The sequence below is a fragment of the Saimiri boliviensis genome, chromosome 4, assembly GCF_048565385.1.
Source record: "Saimiri boliviensis isolate mSaiBol1 chromosome 4, mSaiBol1.pri, whole genome shotgun sequence".
Taxonomy (NCBI): domain Eukaryota; kingdom Metazoa; phylum Chordata; class Mammalia; order Primates; family Cebidae; genus Saimiri; species Saimiri boliviensis.
In genome coordinates, this window is record NC_133452.1 from 104,291,193 (window position 1) to 104,312,182 (window position 20,990).

The 20,990-nt window shown below is 45.7% G+C and overlaps 1 protein-coding gene across 4 annotated transcripts in view; it reads left to right on the plus strand.

The window, feature by feature from the left end:
• The first annotated feature begins 292 nt into the window (after window positions 1-292).
• The window catches only part of DAAM2 (dishevelled associated activator of morphogenesis 2), a 115,315-nt gene continuing 94,617 nt past the window's right edge, over window positions 293-20,990 (plus strand). The window contains exon 1 of one of the 4 annotated variants that reach the window (XM_074398010.1): window positions 293-482. The gene's annotated coding sequence lies outside the window, so the exon portion shown is untranslated. Of the gene's footprint in view, window positions 483-531; window positions 887-915; window positions 1,206-20,990 lie in introns of those variants that run through there. The other 3 variants (XM_010334129.3, XM_039466295.2, XM_074398011.1) reach the window with 3 other exon arrangements.

Below are 20,990 nucleotides of genomic sequence, written 5' to 3' on the forward strand. Positions count from 1 at the left end.
CCACCTCCGAGCCAGCCTCAGACCAGGCCGTGGCCCAGAGGAGGAGCGAGGGAGAAACCCGCTGCCCAGGTGGCTACTTTTGCCTCCTTGACCCTTCCACGTTTCCAAAACAGAACCCCTCGCCCCCGCTCCCCCCTCCCCCCACAACCCCGACGAAGGCTCCCTGCCAAAGTGGGGAACAGCTACCCTCATTGTGCGCCTCGCCCTGCGGAGCCGCCCTCCCCACCGCCTCCGTTCGGTCTGAAAGTGTGAAAATTACAAATCCCAAGAAACTGCAATCAGAACTCTACCTAGGGAAAATTCAGAGTATCCTTGCCATAAATATCCCGCTCCAAGACGCCTGACGTCAGAGCGGGGTGGGCGGACCGGCGCGAGGCCGGGCCTGAAGGGGCGGCAGCTGCGGCTTCTCCGGGACAGCGCGGAGCACGCAGGAGCGAGCGGACCTCGGGCTGCGGGAGCGCGGGCGCCCTGGGGTCCTCGGAGTAAGTGCGGCCGGCCCTGGCGCTCCCCGTTGGGGGGTCGGGGCCGCGGGGAGCCCTCTCCGCCGGACTCCCACACTTCTCTCCCCTCTGCTTTCTTTAGCGTGTCCCGCCGCGGGACTTGGGGAGGCTGCGGCTCCGCAGGCTGGAGGTTTTGTTTCTCCAAAGTGTTTGCAGGCGCCGCCGACCCCGGAGTGGGCTCCCAGGGCCACTGTGTGTGTTTGCGTGTGTGTGTGTGTGTGTGTGTGTGTGTGTGAGTGTGATTGCGTGTGTCTCTGTACCGGCACATCGGGACACAGGAAATGTCTTTGGAAAACTTTTTAAAAATGTCTTTTTTTTTTTTTTTTTTTTTTTTTTGCGGCTTTGAAACTGGACTCCTGGTTGTCACAAGTGGACAAACACTGAAGGTACCCCCCCCCCCCAAACTGGCAAGTTTTTGGTGATGGCTTTTCCGGGTTCGGCTTCAACCTTTGCTTGGCTGGGCTGAAGTCTTCACAAGCCCCCAGCTCCCACTTGCAGGCCTGGCCTCTGGCCAGCGGGCAGGGCAGCCGTGAGTTTCTTGTTCTCAGTGGCAGTGGGACCTGAGCGGGGGAAGGAGCATCCCAGGAAAAGGGTCCCCGGACTCTGGGGCTCTCAGCACCTGTGGTCGCAACCCAACCTCAGGCCCTGACCTTACCAGGTGTTTGGACTCTGGCTTAACCAGCGAAGGAGGGACCTGGTCTGGCGGTAGGTAATTTTGTGAAGAGGATGAGAAGGACTAGGGGGAGGTGGTGGTGGCGGCCAGGACGCTGTGGCCCTGTGTCCAACTACCTTGGGAGCTGGATGGATGTTTCTGCCACATGGCCACGGTGAGTTCCGTGCCAGGTTCTCTGGGAGTGCCGCGTGTGGTGCCCCAAACAAGATGCAAGCTCCTAACATAACGAGACATGTCTGAGCTGTGGGGTGGAGGAAGGGGGGCGGTGGGGGAGAGGGAAAGAGATTTTTATCAAAATTGAACACAGATTGCTGAGGTCTGGGCTTGATTTAACTCTTTTCTCTCTGCCTTGGCCACTTCTCCACAGTTTTGGGGTGGATTTGGAACGTCTCTCGGAGGGTGGGAAGGAAGATCACACCTCTCCAGGAAAGAGTCTCTGTAGGTTTTCCTTGATGCCTATGGGAATGAAAGCAGCTTCCCATCTTCAAAAAGTTCAAAGTCTTGTGTTTTCCCCCTTCTGAGTGTGGTGTCAGTTTCTTGAGTTTTTTTGCAAAGCCAACTGAAGCAGGGGATGGATTTTCCCTAGGGTCTAGGGCGGAAAGTGTGCTCTGCTGAGAGTAGGGAGAAAAGGAACGGTGGGGCTGTATGGGTCGTCAGCCCTGAGTAGCACAGTGCCAGGCACTGCCTGTCAATAGCTAACTGGGTTCCACGAACCAGTGACTACAGCCAGCCTGAATTTTCAGCTTTGCTCCCGCCAGGTCTCTGGTTTTGTATTTTGCAGTAGAGCCAACCTATGATGTTTAGGTGGGAGGAAGGTTACTGGACTCTCCCTATGTCCTAGAAGAATGAGAGAATGAAGGGACAGGGAGGAAATCTGGATGTAAAAACAGCCCCACACACAGGAAGTTAAGATTCGGGAAGGATTTTAGAAATTATAGAAATTGACCCCCAGGGAAGCTCTATAAAAGATGGAGCAGGCAGCAATGTCAGAAACAGACTCATTTAACCTCAGGAGTACGTTGTCAACTAAAGTGTAATGAAGAAGGGGGGCAGTGTAAACAAGGGTGCACGTAAACAGGGGTGACGGGTCCCCATGAGATGCACATGCCTGCCTGTGTTTACACATACGTGACTGTGTGGGGATGGCCACAGCCTCAGGCATGGGAGGAAAAAATGGTCCATTTCTTCATCTGTGCTGGGCACTCCGTCTAACCCCCATTTCTTCCTTTATGCAAACAACTGTGCTATTATTGTCTTGCTCCCTGATAGTTGCAAACTCTGGCTCCTAACTCCCAGCTGAGTTTTCAGAGCTTTTCCTTCAGTGCCTTGGATGCTGAGGGAATACTCGTGCCCCCAACAGGACAAAAAGAGGAGAGAACATTCTCCTGGAGATTAGAACTTAGAGATTCAAGGTCTCAAGGAGGAGGAGGTTGTGCGGGCAGGGCCAATAGGAATGAGTTTGCTTTTGGTGGGTGTGGGAGAAGTTGAAGTACTACTGCTTGCTCTGAGAATGTGTTCTCTCCTCAGTCGTCTTTCCTAGATCTCTGTCTCCAAAGTTTTTGATGCAAAGCAGGTTAAACTCATTACTGAATAGCCTTGATCCAGCGGTAAAGAATGGAGATAAAGGGGAAGCATAAGTAGTAGGGAAGGCATAGAGAGAATGAGGGATGAGGCTTGCTTCTTTTTAGTGCGGCCAATGGAAGTAACAAGTTTAAATGTTCTCGTTCATTTCTATTACTTAAAAATAGAAAACTAAATACCCAGGGTTCAGAAGGGACCCCTCAGAGCAGGATTCCCAGAAATACTCTTATCCCAGCATACAACTCCTCAGGGAGAGGTAGGGAGCAAGAACTGGGCTTTTAGCTCTTTCTACATGTGGGGTTTCTCCAGGGATCAGTGGAGTCCTGATGCTTTTGGGCTTGCACTAGGAGACGTTTCACCAGCATCAGAGCTGGGACGAATTCTCAGGCCATGGATGCCTAGACTGACATTGAAGCCTTCTTGTGGCTTATTCTGTCAGCTCAATCTTCTGGCCAGCTCTTTGGTCATCTTTGAGATTAGATTAATTAGATGGGATGCATTCTGAGGCATCCTTGAAGGTCCAAGGGGCAAACACAGTTGGCAGAAAGAACAAGTTGGAGAATGTCCTTGGCTTTGATAGCAGATGACCCTCTAGATCTCAATAGCCGGAGACTCTGTGTCAAGGATTCTGTGTCATTCAGCCCTGGACTTCAGAGGCAGCCTGACACAATGGAAGGAGTGCAGATTTCCGATCAGCTGTCTGGAGAGAGAACTGTGACCTGTATATGAATTAGTAACCTGGGCTACATGACTTATTGCTTCTGAGCTTCAGCTTCCTCATCTGTAAAATAAGGATAGTATTTACCTCCCCAGGTTATAAGTGTGCATGAACAACATTTATGCACAAGGACTAAGAACAGAGCTCAGAATGTTGTAGACCCGTAATAAAGGGAATGCTGTATTTTTATTTTTCCATTTTTCAGCCATCAGGAGCCAGTATTGCTTCGAAAGAACCTGTCCCCAAATCTAGCTACATATTTTCCATGATCAAAGGCCAGTGGGTGGAGTTTCTAGGGCTCTGGTCACCCCTACTTCCTCCCTCTAGAAAAGATGGCCAGTGAAGATTTTCCATGAGCATTCCTGGTCCATTATCCTGAGGGGTGGGAGGAGGAACCAGGTATCCTGGATGTCTGGCCTAGAAATCACTCTTGTGTTTGTGCTCTCTAGGGAGGGAGAAGGACAGAAGCAGAGGTTGTTTATGTATGGTGGGGAGGGGAAAGGTAGGGAGGTGGGGGCGGGGCAGGAGGGTCAAGGACCAGTTGAGCCTTGAAGGGTAAGTGTGAGGTCAGAGAGAGGCTAGGCAGCCACTTCTTGTCAAACGTGCTCAGGTCAGAGTAATGAGAGAACCTGATGGGTTGTAAAGAATGAAAGCTTTAGCCATGGTTAGCATCTCCAGTGGATGGGGTGGGAGGCTGCGTCCTGAACCCTGATTGATACATTATCCAAGGGAGTGACTACTCCAGAGGAAAAAAGGAGCATCTGATGTTAGAGAGCAGCTGCAGCTCCTCTTGGATCATCCCAAGCCTTCTAAGTTATCCTTCAAGTTGACATTTAAGACTTTGAAGATCACATTTGTTTTTGTTTTGTTCAAGCTCCCTCTTTAACCATGGCCTGGGATGACTTTTTAGCTTTTAAGAGGCTCAACCGGTGGCCAACTTCTCTTGCGATGGCCCAGAGTGGGGGTCAGTGAATTCCTCACTCCTGGCAGCATCTATTTCTCCAATTCTCTCCACATTTTTTGTGTTTTTTTTTTTTTTGTTGTTGTTGTTGTTGTTTGTTTCATTATGAGGTTCTAAAACTGCACAGTCAAGATGCTGTGGGGGGAGGAAATAAGTGCCTGTTCTTGGAACCCGTGCAGCATTATGCTAGCACTGGCCAAGGCTTACCAGACTATGGCTGTTTATAGGTGTTGTGGGTTTCTTTCGGGGTTCCCCTTCCAAAAAAACCCAAAGAAAACAAAAATCAAAAGAACCTGGAAAAAATGAACTTTAGGCAGTTTGGTGTCTTTTTGAATCCTGGCCAAAGAGGAACTGAATTATTTGTGGTACATCCTATGGTTCCGAGGAGGAGCTTTAGAATCAAGCAGACAGAGATTGAGTTCTGGCACCACCAGGTCACAAGCTTTCTAACCTCTCTGAGTCTTCTTTATCTGTTAAATGAGAACAATAACTGTTCTCATTTCCCAGGGTTATTCTGAAGATGAAATGGAATGATACATGGGAAGAAGCTAGCAAACTACTCAGTAAGATGTTAATGCTATTTCCCTCTACAGTTCTAAGTTCATGAAAGTACATGGGTTCAGACATTTGTCCACAAGTCAGAGTAAATAAGCCACTTATTCAAGGATTAACAACTGTGCTCAGAGGTCAGATATCTCAGCCTGGAGATGGAGACCCTTTATTCAAAAGTGGGGCACAGAACAGTGTTCCCCATGCCATGCAAATGGCAGCCCCATGTGACCCTCTATTGGAATAAAGGAAAGGCCACCAGCTCACTCACCCATGAATTTGGGCTATTTGGTAAGCTCTCCATAGAGCTTGTTAAAAAAAATCTCAAACACTGTCCTGAGAGTCAAGGTCAAAACTGAGCACAGAAATCATTGAGGCAGTACTTAACACTAAAATCATGTCACAATGACAGCAGTACTTTAAATTTATATAATGTTGTACCATTTGAAAGGTACATTGTCTCATTTAAACATCATTGACAATCCTATGAGATTGGTATTAACCATATGTCAAAGCCCAAATTCTGAGGAATTAAAAACATATTTCACACACTAAGTAAGCGGAATAAACAGAAAATAAATTCTTCCCCAAGCAGTGGGTCTCAACCCTGGTTGTACATTAGAATCACATGGAGGAGCTTGTAAAAGTATCAATACTTGAGCCCACCCCAGACCAATTTAATTAGACTCCCTGGGAATGGAACCCAGGCATCCATAGTTCTGTAAGCTTCCCAGGTGATCTGAAGTGTAATTTGAGAATCACTGATCTAAGAGAAGAGTGAAAAGCACCAAAGTTAGGACCCAGGGTACCAGGCATGGGAAAAAGAAACAGCCAAGACTTTGGTAGGATTTAAGCCCTATGATGGTGAGGACTTTGTTCTCCCTATATCCCTGGAGCCTAGGACAGTACCAGCTACAAGGCAGGTGCTCAGTAAACACTGGCTAGATGAAAAGAATAAACAAAATACTGTAGGTTAGAAGTTGCCAATTTCAACAGTCAAATCCAGCCCGTCACCTTGTTTTATAGATACAGTTTTATTAGAAGACAGCCGTGTTCATTCATTTGTATTTTGCCTATGGCTGCTTTCATGCTGCAAAGACAGCCGAGTAGATGTTACAGAGACTGTGTGGCCTATACAGCTGAAAACATTTACCATCTAGCATTTTACAGAAAAGGTTTGCTGCTTCCTGCTCTGGATCCCAGACATGAACAGAGCAAGTATAGTAACTTACGGAAGGTCATTATCGCATGGTCATTGAGAATGTGAGCTCTAGAATCAGATAAGCCTATGTATGATTCCTGGAACACTTATTTATTAAAAGAGCTTACAAAATATTTCACCTCTCTGATTCTCAGTTTTCTCATCTGAAAAGTGGGGATGAAAATAAAATGGTACCTCCCTCATAGGATGATTGTGAGGGTTGTCAGCCCCTGACCGAGAGTAACATTAGCTATAACTGTGGTGGTTGCTGTAGTTACTAGCAGTTAGCCACATAGAGAACTAACTAGATTAAGTCAAAATCTAAATCCAGTATCACAAGGTAGATCAAGGGATGTGGTAGGAAAAAATAAGCAGTCAGTAAGCTTGTGTGATGAAGAAATACTAATGTGAGATTTCTGAGATAAAAGATGTCCTTTTAAGACAATACAGATCAGGTCCCAGGAGGTGTGAGTGCTTTTGTATGATCAATTGCCGTGTTGATCAGCAATCCCCATCAGTTCTCAAGGGTTAACTGCAGTTTTATTGCACCAAATCTATTCTCAAGAACAGTGCACCTCTATACCCTTCTTCATAGTTCTTTTCACCTGGAAATCCTTGCCTCAATCCTGGTCTTCCTAATCTACTCAGCCTCCAAGGCCTGCTCAGGTGTTCCCCTTTTTCTCAAATTCCCTCTGCAAGACTCATTCCAACCCTCTTTTCCTCCATACTCTCATGAACCTGGTACACAATTCTGTCATCACATTTAACACGTTACATGACTCTTGAGGAAGCACCAAGTCTCCGTCATGCTTTCTACATGTTTGCAGCTCATAAAAGTCAAATTGCATTGTAGAATTGATGCCTGGAAGCCAAACCGTGTCAGTTAGGCTCTTAATTCCAAGGCAATCATGTCTGAGTTTGAGGAACGAGTAGGACTTACCCAGGTGTGATGGCCTTGCAGGAGCTAATCTCCATAACCAGAGGGACAAGAGCTGCCCAGGTTATAGACTATGTGGACGCTTTGTTTCTCATTCCTCCAGTCTTTGGTGGCTCCTGCCCTCTGGGACACTTTTAGGGGGTAGCCAGGGACAGGGAAAGATGGAAGAAACTTAAAACCAACTCTTTGATTTCTTTCCAGCAGATGTGGTGAAAAGTAGGGTTTTGGCTTCTCTGGGCTTTTCATGGGTATGTGCCAAGATAACTGGAAGTTGGTTTGGTATGTGCCAAGAGAATTGGGATTTGGCTCTTTCATTAGCACCGTAATACGGCCACAAATAGCAGCAAACAAATAATGCACAGTTTTGCTGTGTGACTACAGAATGTGTTACGTAGGTTTTATAGATTTTAGTGGCAGACTTATTTTGGTGGCAGATATATATTGTGTGTACAATAATGTAAAAATGAAGTTCTATTCTGATGATAAAGGGGAGGGCACAGAAAACTCTTCACCTTGAGTTAAATATTTCTTTTGATCATCCCAAATGAACGCTTGGGAACTGCCTCCTGAGAGAGGAAGGAGGAAAGGCAATGAAATACTGTTTATCTATAGGCTCCACTATGCTCATGACACTAGGCAAGGCATTTTAAAAAACATATTCCTTATTTGATTTTCCGTATTATGAAGATAATTCTCTCTTGCTTAAGCAAGTGAATTAATATCATGCAAAGATATATGAAGACAAGTAGAAATGTATCCACCCCCATCTGCACCCTGATAATTAATGTTAATAGCCTAGTAATATGTCCTGCTGTAACTTTTCATTTGTCCTTACAAATACCTACTGGTGTATATATAGGATGGAGGAGTCTTGCTTGAGTATTTTTCACTGAACGTGAATCTTACCGTACATGTTACTCTGTAGCATACTTTTATTCCCCTTGACCGTTTGTCAAGGTCACCCCTACGCTGGATGTAACTCATTTTTATTTTTTCTGACCTCTTTATGCCTAGACTTACACAGCTTTACATATTTGGGATCACATTATTCTTGCCGAGGTGTTCATTTTGTCATCAGTCAGGTGTTAAACGTGGTTTCATTCTGGATGATCACTAGTTTGGGTCCCTGAGCTGCCAGATCAAGCATCGTCCATCACCCAGGCAAGTTTTGCTGTGGCTCTCAGGCTGTGTGATGGACGTACACAGCCTGCTGACCACCCTGGAGTGACTACATGATGCGCGTGGCCTCCTTGTGTCTACTGGGCCTGGGGTAGCTGTCAAGCATCAGGCCTTTATGGCTGCCCTCCCTGCTCTTCAGAGTTAGGCTTGCCTCCTTGGAGCTCCTTAATTACTGACCATGCAGGAAACATAGCAGGCTGATCAATGAGATTGGAGAACTGTTTTGATGGAGCAAATCAGGCATTGTAGTATAATGGTCAGGCATGTGGGCCCTGCACTCAAATTGCCTGGCTGGGTCCACATCCCTATGTAGTGGACACCGGGCTGTGCTCTCTGACCAGTCCCCTGAGGACTGAGTCCCCAACTGCAGGGAGTGCTGACCATGGGTCTCCTTGGAATAGCCCTGGCTAAAGAGACTTGCTGTGTTGGGCACTCCTGCCCATGCTTCTCTCCTGGGTCACCCTGAAACCAATGATGGTCGAGGGGAGCTGTGACTGCCTGGCCCTTCTGTCCCCATGTGGGACAATTATCAAGGGTTTCCCAGCTTCGGCTCCCCATGGGGTTGGCTGAAGCCTTAGCTGAAGATACATCCCAGTGCCATTTCTCCCTCCGTCCAGTGCTGCCCCCAACCTGCCCTCCTGTCCTGAAGCCTTGACTCCAGGAGCCCTTCCTAACAAGCCTGCTGTGCTTGTATCTATCCCGGAGTCTGCCTCCCAAGAAGAAACCCTACCTACTTTGTCATTTAATAACTTGCCCAGTAAGTTATGAACCTTGTCTGGGCTTCAGTGTTCTTATCTATAAATTGAAAGTGTTACAGATTTCCTTCCTCATAGGGTTGTTGAGACTGTTAAATGGGGAGATACATGTTAAGTCCCTGGCACAGTACCTGGAAAAATGCTACACGTTTTAGCAATTTCACATGAAATTGTTTTGGCAGAGTCCATTAGTTTCTAGGTAGTTGTTGGTAGCTATGTCAGAATATGAAAAAGTACATTTTCCCCCCTGTGCTTTATTTTGTGTGCTTTTTAGGTGACCCTCAACTGATTTCTCTATGAGTAGACTTGTGTCAACACTGGGCAGACCGAGTGTATGTCTTGACTTTTATTCCCAAATTTGCTTTTGTTCCCCAACCCCATGCTAATCTGAGGGGTGTGGATGTTTCTGGGTGGAAGCATAATCAGATGGCCTGTTGTCCACCTGCCTGGAGACAAAGGGCTAGACAAGTTGACCTTTGGGAATTCCTCTCTACCTCACCTGTGCTTCTGCAGTATGAAGTGGGTGCTCACAAGGGACCCCGCTGCCCTGCTGGGAACCGCCATCCTGTCTGCGTCCTTACTCATGTCATGCCTGCATGATTCTCCGCCAAATCTGATTCTTCCTGGTGGGTGTTTGTTTCTTGTTCCTTTGTCCCAAGCACAGGCGGTCTTTGGTGCTATGCTTTGAACATTCCGCTTTTCAGGTTATGTACACTCATTGTCCATCCCAAATGCCAAAGCAAAGCTTGCCTGTGTGATGAATGCTTGATCTGCCAGACTCCAGGATCCAGACTCAGAGCTCATGTCTGACCACATTCCCGGGGGGTCAGTGTCAACACTCCCTTGTTTCCTCCCAGACACCCCCGCCCCTCAGCCTCAAGTTCCCTTGACCAGGGCAGGGAGGGGAGAAAGTGATTCCAGGTCAGTGGGGAGATACGTCAATATTTTCACGGTGCCAGAGCCAGCTTTGAAGTTATTTTGAAACAAATTCAGTTTCTGTGGACTTTGGGCTGCAGAAGGATCAAGCCATTATAACTCTCTATTTCTTTTGTAATCTCTGTCAGTGTATTAATCAGACTGTTTCCCACCAGGAAGCATTGCACTATCAGCTGGCCAAAGATAGAGTTAGGAACTGCTCAGCCCTTCCAAATCACAAAGTCAATAAGTTACCATCCCCACCGTCCTGAACAGATGTAGTGTTATTGATGCCCGTGGCTGCCTAAATGGAAGCTGAGGCTGACAGCTGATAAAGAGACCAGGTTTCTCAACTGTTAGAGGCAGCATAAGGTTGTGTTTCAGAGCATGGGCCCTGGATTCAGATGGCCTTGGTTCTGATTCTGGCTCCACTTCTTGCTAGCTGTGTGAACTTGCACCAGTTCCTTTATTTCTCTGTGCCTTAGTTTCCTCATCTGCAAAGTAGATTGTTTTGGAGGTAAAGTTAATACCTTATTTGGTTTTAAAAAAAGAAAAAAAAAGTCCTTGAAATCATGTCTGGCACATAGTAAGCCCTAAGAAATGTTAGTGATGATGAAGATGATGATGGTAGTGGTGGTGAAGACAGTGAATAACAGCAACCACATCTTATTAGCTCTTTTCCTGGTGTCCTGCAATGTGTCTGGCACAGAGGTGGGGCTCAACAAACCTTTATTAAATAATACATCCCACTGCCTTTTGCTAAGTGTCTACTGCCTACCTAATCCACTCAACTCTCTACCAAAGAAAGAAATATACTTTCCATTAAAACATTTTAACTTTTTATTGAAGCCCAACATAAATCATAAAAAGTACACAATTTTTGAGTATGTAGCACAAGAGATTTCCACAAACTAAACATTCTCCCAGCGCTCCAGCCCTGCCCAAGAAGCCCCCTTGTGCTGTTCTCTGGTTACTACCCTTCCATAATCCTGACGTCTACCACCATAGATCAGTTTTGCCTTTTCTTGCACTTCATATAAATGGAATCATACAGTGGGTGTTATCTGTGTCTGGCTTCATTTGCTCACCATTATGTCACTGTGTACATCATTCTCTTTGTTGTGTGGTAGTCCATTATGTGCATGTAACACACTTCATTTTTCCATTTTTCTGTTGGTGGGCATTTGGGTGGTTTCCAAGTCTGGGGGTATTGTGAGTAGCCTTGCTGTGAACATTTGTGCACTTTTAGGTGAACACATGAATGCATTTCTCTTGACATGTTCCTGGGAGAATTGCGAGAGCATCCAGAACGTATGTCCAGCTTCGGGAGGTATGGCCTAAGTTTTATGAAAGAATTGTGCCATGTTTTGCGTATTCTTGACAGATGAAAAAGCTGTTCCAACTCAGTAGTGCAGAGGCTTGACAGTGATATATGGAGGTTCCTGAGACATTCTCAGCTCCCATGCTCTATCTGAGAGTTCACATGTTCTAGAAGGTCTGCTGGGGTAGGCAGTCCTCTAAGAACCAGGCACTGTGTCAGGTGTTTTCACTTACTATTTCACCAAATCCTCAGCAATCCCATGAGATGGGGATTATCACTCTCTTTTTACAGATGAGGAGACGGAGGCTCAGATGAGGAAACTTGAGTGGCTTGCCTAAGACGTTAGAGGCAGAAACTGTCAGGGTCAGGATATAAAACAGGATGCCTGAGTCTGAAGCTCATGCATAGTGGATCCCATGGTGAGTCGCTTTGGCTTCAATGCTAACTCTGGAAGGAAACACAAACACAGACTTGGGGGCTGTCTTCCTAGAACCTGTGCAGGCCGTGGGGTGGGGGCTATGAGGAGAAGCCCTGTAAAGAGGGGCAGGCATAAGCAACTCAATGACCTTGGGGAGCCAAATCGTTTTCCTGCCCAGGGGCTGCTGGAGAATCATGAATTTCCTGGAAGGCAAAGGCGACCATATAATTTACTTTCTAAACCAGGACTCTTAAGAGTGAAAGAGGATTAACTGGATGGGACACTGGGGGGAATGGTCACAGACTGAGACTGTCCTGGGCAGCCTGGGACGATGCTCACCCTCTGGAAGTCTGGAAGTCTGAGTGGGCATTGCTGTCCTGGTCAGTGGGGCTCTGCAGGTTATTTTTGACTCTTTCAGAGCACTGTATTTCTGGAGTTTGCCCTGATGTGGTGTCCTCCCCAGCCTCCTCTGTTTATGGGAAGAGTCTGGTGGAACCTGGCTTTTTTCTTCTCCTCTCCACACCATTTCCTGTTCAAATGGGGCTCTGACAAGGTGAGCTTCCTTTCTCAGAGTCAGTTGCTATGGAGACTCTTCTATTAACAGATTTGATACTCCTAGAAGGCTAGGCCTCTGCCTAAGTCACTGTGGTGTTTACAGTGTCTGGTGGTAGACACAGAGCACTCAGGGGAAACTTGTTGAGTGTATATATCAATTACCCATGTGTGTATTCATTTACTCGCTCATTCATAGTCCATAAATAAGAGCTTGGTTTAGATTCTTTTTTTTTTCTGAGCTGACGCACATTGCACTGGTCCAGAAAGAGAAATCGGAGGGGTGTGTGTGTGTGTGTGTGTGTGTGTGTGTGTGTGTGTGTTTATGCATGCACACATACACATGCAAAGGACAAAGAATAAAAGGGATCAACTTAATTAGTAACAAAAGATGTGGTATCATGGGACTTGATGTCAGGACTTCGATTTGAATTCCAGCCTTCCTCTAATTAGCTGCACCGCCTTAGATCAGCATCTGAGCATTTCTGAGCCTCAGTTTTAGTCATGCGTGAAATGGAAATGACAGAAATACTGGTGGTACCAGCCTAAAGTGAGTCTGAATGGTATAAAGTATAAGAAAAGTGCTTGGCACGCTGCAGAGTGCTGTATAAGTGTTATTTGTTAATGCTTGTGGTCATTCAACAAGTATCTGGGAAGCTGCCTGGTGTGAGACACTGTGCTGAGTCAGGTGTTGCGAAGTGAATTCTGGTGACCAAATTCCCTCCCACCTCCAGAGCTCCAGTCTGTTAAAGCGAGGTGACTACATATGAGGCAGACCCCTGTGACTGGGAACTTTTATTAATAGAAAAGGAATCAGCAAATTCCTCAAGGCCTGAAGGATTTGATGTGGGTTTCCACGATAGGATGCAAAGGATAATTAATTTCTTAAGCCTACAGCTGCATTTTCACCAGAACAACAGCAAGAAGCATCTAAGGGCTTATGTGTTTCTGGCAAGAGCTTTGGTATAGCACAGTGATTTCTAGTGCAGATCCCAGGAGTCAAACTAGTGGGATCTAAATACAAATTTCACCACTTGCTAGGAGTGTAGTCGTGGAAACTGAGTCTCAGTTTCGTCATCTGTATAATGGTGATGGTAATGATACCCACTCCCAAATGAGGATAAAATTAATATACGTAAAGTACTTAGAACAGTGCCTGGAACATAGTATGTACTCCATAAGTATGTATTATTATTTGCCACATAATTTTCTTTCCATTGGAATGCTAGGTATTATATATGAGGAAAGATCATTTTGAGTTGGAGTAGGTAAGGGAAGGTTTCCTGAGAAAGAAGTATCCTAAGATATTTTAAAGATATCTTTTATATCCTGAACAAGACTGGCTTGTTTATTTCTATCATTACTCTGTTCTTAAAGCTTAGAGAAAATTCATTGTGGAAGAATTTCCTTCTCTTAAGACACATAAATCAAATGCCTCCTGAAACTTTGAGAGTGAATAACATGTGGTCCCCACTCTCGTGCATTTCCAAACTAGTTGATCTGTTTTGGCAACATCCTTGTGCCAGGGACAGGGGACATATAGATGAGTCCTCAAGGTACTCAGCAGTGTTATGGGGGAAAAATCTAGAAGTGAAGATTATTGCTATAAGAGAGAATGCTCAAAGTGGATGAAAATTAAACAAGTTCATCTCATTCAGGATGTAAAAGATATTTAGAAAGTACCTTAGGATGCCTCCTTCTCTTTTAAGAGTATTTGGGAGTACAAGGACAACGTGGAATCTTCTTCCAGGTGTCTGTTATTAGAGGAACAATTTCATCTGTTGATATGGTACTTCTTGCAGTAGGAAGATGGACAGATGGTTCTTATGATTCCTCCAGTCTATTTGCTGTACCCATATAGCTATGTGCCTTGAAGATGGAGGGCATGATGAAATCATTCAGAATTGCTCATAGACAATGACACCAACGTCTAAAGAATGCATTCCCCACATTGCCCAGGAATTGCTGGAATTTCTGCTTCATGTGATTTATCTCTAATATTATGGCTTATTTTAAAAAATTCTTGTCTTGGCTGGGCGCAGTAGCTCACGGCTATAATCTCAACACTTTGGGAGACAGGAGGGTGGATTACCTGAGGTCAGGAGTTCAAACCAGCCAGGCCAACATGGCAAAACCCCATCTCTGCTAAAAATACAAAAAAAAGTTAGCCAGGCATGGTGGTGCATGCCTGTAATCCCAGCTACTCAGGAGGCTGAGGCAGGAGAACCTCTTGAACCCGGGAAGCGGAGGTTACAGTGAGCTGAGATCGTGCCACTGCACTCCAGCCTGGGCAACAAGAGAGAAACTCTGTCTCTAAATAAATAAATAAATAAATAAATAAATCTTTGTCTCATAGTCGGGATACAAAAGGAAGTCTTCCCGCTGCCTCCATCCTTGACCCTTCTTTCCTCTGCAAGTTTTCCAATGAAGAATTAAGAGAAAAAATCTTTTAGTTTCTTAAAGCATGTAAATGTAATGCTAAGATTAAAATGATGCCATGGAATCATAAACATATGAAAAGATGGTCAACTTTACTTGGAATCAGGAAAATATGTAAATTGAAATCACAAGGAGACTCCATTTTGTACTCATCAGATTGGCAAAACAAAACAAAACAAAACAAAAACCATGCTCATCATTTTGAATGTGGAGCCAAAAATAACTCCTATTCACTAAGGGTGGAATCAAACTGATAAGAACATTTCAGAGGGAAATTTGACACTAGCTAGTAAAACTGAAGATGCATTTACCCTAGAACCCAGCAGTTTCACTCCTAGATAAGTCCAGAGAAACTCTAATACATATGGAAAGAAGATGTGTTCAGGTATACTCACTGCAGCATGGTTTTTAAGAGCTAAAAAGCAACCCATGTACCTATCATCAAGGTATATGGGTTTATATTTATTTCTCTGGTTAAATAATTTGATACATACATACTTACAGTGGAATACTGTAGGACACAACAAAAAAAGGTTGCTAGACAGACATTGTTAAAGACAGATACTAGTGAGATATAATCTCAGAAACAATATGAAGTGGAAAGAATATTAAGCAAGTTGCAGAAGTATGCCATTGCTGGTAAGTTAAAAATCATGTAAAACAATACTCTCCTTTACTACAAATACTGTATTTATAATTAAAGTATAAAATTGTGTTTGTGAACAACCGTGAAATTCAGAGAAGTGGCTCCTTCTAGGGAAGGCAGTAAGGCAGACCAGAGCTCAATTTATATCTATAGTATTTTATTTTTTAGACCGAAGAGTGGGTATACAAATGTTTGTTTTTGAGACAGAGTCTCGCTCTGTTGTCCAGGCCAGAGTGCCATGGCGAGACCTCTGCTCGCTGCAACCTTCACCTCCCAGGTTCAAGTGATTCTCCCACCTCAGCCTCCTGAGTAGCTGGGATTATAGGTGAGCACAATTAAACCTGGCTAATTTTTGTATTTTCAGTGGAGACAGTGTTTCGCCATGTTGGCCAGGCTAGTCTTGAACTCCTGACTTCAGGTGATCTACCCACCTCAGCCTTCCAAAGTGTGGGGATTGCAGGCATGAGCCACTGTACCAGGCCTATTTTATTATTATCTATATTTTTTAGATATCTAAAATATTTTTTGGTTTAAGCAAAGCTAATTTTTAAATTAAAGATTTAATTAAAATCTTTTAAAATTAAAATGAAAGACTCCCAGTTCATCTCCCTTGACCATCAGTAGTTTTTTTTTTTTTTTTTTTTTTTGAGACAGAGTCTCCCTCCGTCACCAGGCACCAGGCTGGAGTGCAGTGGCGTGACCTCAGCTCACTGCAACCTCTGCCTCCCGGGTTCAAGCAATTCTCCTGCGTCAGCCTCCCGAGTAACTGGCACTACAGGTGCGCGCCACCACACCCAGCTAATTTTTTTGTATTTTTAGTAGAGACAGGGTTTCACCATGTTGGCCAGGGTGATCTCAACCTCTTGACCTCATGATCCACCCACCTCGGCATCCACCCACCTCGGCCTCCCAAAGTGCTGGAATTACAGGCATGAGCCACCGCGCCCGGCCAGTAAATAGTCTTGCTGAAAAGTAAAAGGAAGCTGTTTCCCATTGGTTATAGGTCCATCTGGAAAATTTCAGGTAGATGTGACATCTCCAAATAGGCTGTTCTCCAAACATCTACATCCCATGTGCACACGGTTATCACTGTTTTTGACCTTTTTTAAAACAAATTTGTGGATTTGTCGGGATCATATTTTGATACACTGGTGGAGATGCAAAATAGGGTCATAGTAATACAGGTTAGTGCAAAATAATGGCAAAAACCACAGTTGCTTTTGCACCAACCTAATAGAAACCAAACAGCAACTCTCTGGCTCATTCCCACGTAGCATATTGCTGGAGCCTTCCTTGCCTGTCCCTTCCTTGAGAGCTATTGGGATTTCTTGCAAGTACTAGAAAGTGACCACAGCCTGTCCTCCTTTTGATAGGGACATGGGACCAAACAGTCTCAAGTGTTTCTCCTTGCCACAGGGTGAGAGAATCTTCCTCTCTGCACCATCACTGCCTTGCCTCCATGAAGTCTTCCTTCCCTTCTGACTTTCATCCATATACAGCCATTGCTCTGTTCCTTCTGTGAATACCTCAGCCTGAGGTGGGAAAGTACCCACCCCTGGGAATTGCTTCACTTTTTTTCACTTGACAATGAAACCATGCGGACTTCTCTGGTGTCTTACCGTAATTCAGCTCTTTCATGTCCCGTGTACGCTTTATGATAGCTTCCTTTCCTCAAAATCTGGTCTGAGCTCAATCCAAGTGACATACACTGTGTTGGCCCTGAGGACCCTTCTCCTTGTTGTGTGGCCCTTGTCCTTGGCCCAGCCCATGAACCTGAACTCTCAGTTCAGTGACAGTGAACCGCTTCTCAGGTTGGCATGGTGCTTGCACTGGGGACTAAATTTGGGGGTGGCTCTCCTCTCTGCATCTGCTTGTTTATATATCATATCATTCACCTTAATGAAAAGTCAAAAATCACATGAAATTGGGACTTGTTTGAGCAAATCCTGGGAGCTTGGTTGCTGTAAGAACGTGTATTGTTGTCTCTGTCAGTCAAGCTCCAGGCAGGCAGCAGTTGGCACTCCCAAAAGGGTTTAACAGATAAGAGTTTAATGAGAAGGCTATTTACAGAGACGAGGGAGTAGAGAGATGTTGACGCACTTGAGAAGGAGCCACACCAGGAAGCTGTTAGCACTCCTCCACCTGAAGGGCTGAGAGCAAGGAGTGGTGTCATCAGAGCTCTCTCTGCTGGAGTTGAGCAGGAGGGACCACTTGGCAGGAGCTATAGACCCAGAGCGACACAGCCAGCCTCTGCCAGACTCATGGCTTAGCAGAAAGGGAATGGGGGAGTGAGCACTCCAAAATTTCAGAGGACTTGGCACCTCCCTGAGTTTCTTAATTTACCTAGTTCATTGCTCTTCCCTGACCAACCTGGCAGGCCTCAGTTCTTTGGCTTTCATTCATGTCCCATTAAAGTCAAATGCCAGGGCTGCCTTATAGTCCTGGCTATCTGCTTGGTTTCTTCTAGCTGGGGAATGTTCAGGAGGAAAGAAATCTCAAGAGGTCATCTATTGTAGCATTTCCCAAACTGCATTTGATAGAACACCAGGTTCTCACAATGGTCGTCCTAAAGAAACAAGTTCTGTGGCTAAAGTAATTTAAGCAGCCCTTTGCCATCTCCCCTACTTTTCCCCCAGAGAGCCACAATGCTCAAAGAAGTACTGTAGTAACAAACAAAAACCAAAAAAAAAAACACCCTGGTTTTACCATGTCTAAACTAGTGCTTCTCAATTTATTTAGATACATTAAAAAGGGACATTTCCCATGGTCTACCCCACAGAATGAGTGTTTTCAGGTTTGTGTCAGCATTTGTGTTTAGCTGTAGCCAAATGGAACAGAAACCTGGCTAGAGTTGTTCTGTCAACTGGGGTTCTTTATTCTTACACAACCAGTTCAGCAGACACACTTGAGAATTGGTAGCGTGGTTCGACAGTGCCATCAGGGACCCAGACTCCCTATCTCTCTCTTCTTCAGCTTTCTTTAGAATGGAACCTTTGTCTTTTTGTACTCATTGCCTCATGGTTACAATGTGGTTGTATCACCTCCATCGTCACATCTGCATTCCAGGCAGGAAGAAAGAAAGTGGCAAAGCACAAAAAGTGCATGCCAGCTTCTTCTGGTCTCTTTAACAAGCCTCTCTGAAAGTCCTGTCCGTACACATCAAAATTCTGTTAAATAAAGGTCCCAAACTGCAGTGGCGTCTGGGGGGAAGCTGAAGGGTTTTTTAACTGGGCATGTTGCTGCTGCAAACAAAAGCAGGGACCTAGTCATAGGAAGAAAGAAGAAGAGACCAGACATTAGGTGAGCAATGAGCATTGTGTGTCACATCAGCCAAACCTTTGTTTCTCTCTTCGGCAGGCTAATTCTAAAATCTTCCCAGGTAAAACAAAAACAAAACAGAAATCTTTGTAATCAATAGAAAAATATTCTAAGCAACAAGCCACTTGGTTTGGCAAAGTCTCTGTAGAAAATACTATTGGTACCCCGCCCAGATCCCCTGCTGCTGTGGGTGCTCCAGCTAAGGGTTTGCACCTGTGTGGATTGCCCTTGGGTTCTCCACCCAGAGGTACCTGGAAGCTACACCCACCTGCCCCACCCCAGCCCACCTCTTTCCTATATCCTGTGGCCAGTGACTCACTAGGAAAGGAGAAAAGCCCTGCTTCCTTGCCCCTAGGGGAGCAAATGTGTCTCGTGTCTCTGTTCAAGTCACCCATCAGGTTTCCTCACAGGATGAGGCTAAAGTTAGACCTCACTGGAAACCATGTTCTTTTCCAGATCCCTCCCATGCCTTTTCCCACTTCCCTCATTTTCTTTCTGATCCTCCCGAGAGCTGTTTCACCAGATCACACATACACCCATTCTGTCCTAGGCTCTGCTTCTAGGGAGCGCAGTCCACAATGTCCTGGGTTGAGCAGGCTGCTCTTTATTTCACACTAAACCCTTCACCTCGGCCCGGTTTGTGGTCACCGGTGGGCCTTGGCTTGGCCTCGGTGTGTGCAGGCAGCTCTTCATTCCGCCCTGATGATGACTGCGGGACCGCTCCTTGCCAAGTCCTGTCGGATGTGTTTGAGGAGGCCTCATTACAAGGCACTTCGCACAAGGAGTCGGGCATTGTCTCTTCTCAAGGCTGATATTCTTAGAAACTTTGATTTGCATTTGTAAGCCTGCAAACTGAAGGGTCGGTCTCTCTCTCTCTCTCTCTCTCTCTCTCTCTCTCTCTCTCTCTCTGTGTGTGTGTGTGTGTGTGTGTGTGTGTGTGAGATTTTCCATCTTGTGGCAATGGAGCTGGGTATTTATAGCTAGATCTTCAGGGCCATTCTCACGTGGCTAAAGAAAATGAAAACCTCATGTGGATGTTGTTTTGTTTTCTCTCTCTGCCTTTGCCATTGCAAGCACTCCAGTTCTTAAACCCTTATTGTTGTAACTAGAGCCACCCCGAGCATCACTGCAATGGGAGGGTTCTGTGCGTCGACTATTTCAGGACAAAGTGCCTGTTCTCCAGGCAGGCCACAGAGTAAAGGAGGGGACTTTCGGGGAGAGCTTGTGGGCAGCACTAAACGGCAACCCCACCCCGCATCCTCCTCTCTGGAACGTCTGCCTGGATTTACCCCATGGAATGTGGATTCCTTAAATCACCTCATGATCCCTCTGCATATATGAGCTCCTCTGAAAGAAAACTATTTTCTTTGTCCCTTGTTTTTCTGTATTCTGGTCTTTTATGTCTGTGTTTGGCCTTCTCTGTTAGACTGAGAACACCCTGGGGGCCGTGGTCTGTTTGCCCAGGTTACGAGAGCTCTTGGCAGGGGGTGTTGGGGGATTTGAGGAGGGTGGTAGGAACTCCGGCCCTGGCTTTCTCCTGGATGGCTTGAGAAGTCACAGAGCTCCCTAGATAGCAGGGTTGGATGGTTGCCTAATGGTTACTGGAAGCCAGTCTGCTTCCTGGCAGTTGAGGGAACTGAGAACCCAGGGCCCCTGTAGACCCTCTTTGATTTCATTCTGGTGACCTGGAACCCATACATTTACCCTTTGGACTTAAGCAGCTGAGGCTACAGAGGATTTGTAGCTGGGGCATAGGGCAGGGTGGCACAGCCCAAACCTGCCAGAACTAACAAAGAGCCTCAAAGAGCGTGTGACAGGGGGAATAAAAGCCTTGTTGCCATGGCCCTCAGGAGCTAGGTCTTCCCACTCCCTGGCCAGACCCACGAGACCTTCTGCAGTTAATTCAGGGCTATACTCCTACTCTTCAAATTCTCCAAATAATGTTTACCATTTATGGAGGGCCTAGTATGTGCCAAACGCTGGGCAAGGCCCTTGCACATTTCAACACATCTCATTCTATCAGCTTTGCAAAGTAGACATTATCCCATTTTATAGAAGAGGAAACTGAGGTTCTGGGAATTTAGTCAACTTGACTGAAGTTGCACATCTAGTTTGTGGTACAGAAGGGATTCTAAGTAAGGCGTGCCTGACCCCAGAACCCATGCTTTCTGTACTGTACCCCGTGGGTCCCAACCGTTTCACTTCATGATGAACTTGACAGTCAACTATACCTGAATTCTGCTTTGCTATAACTCTCTAGCTTCCACAAACACTCAGTATCCCCTGCCTCCCCACCTTGCCCCTGTCAGCCTTCTATTCAGCAGGTA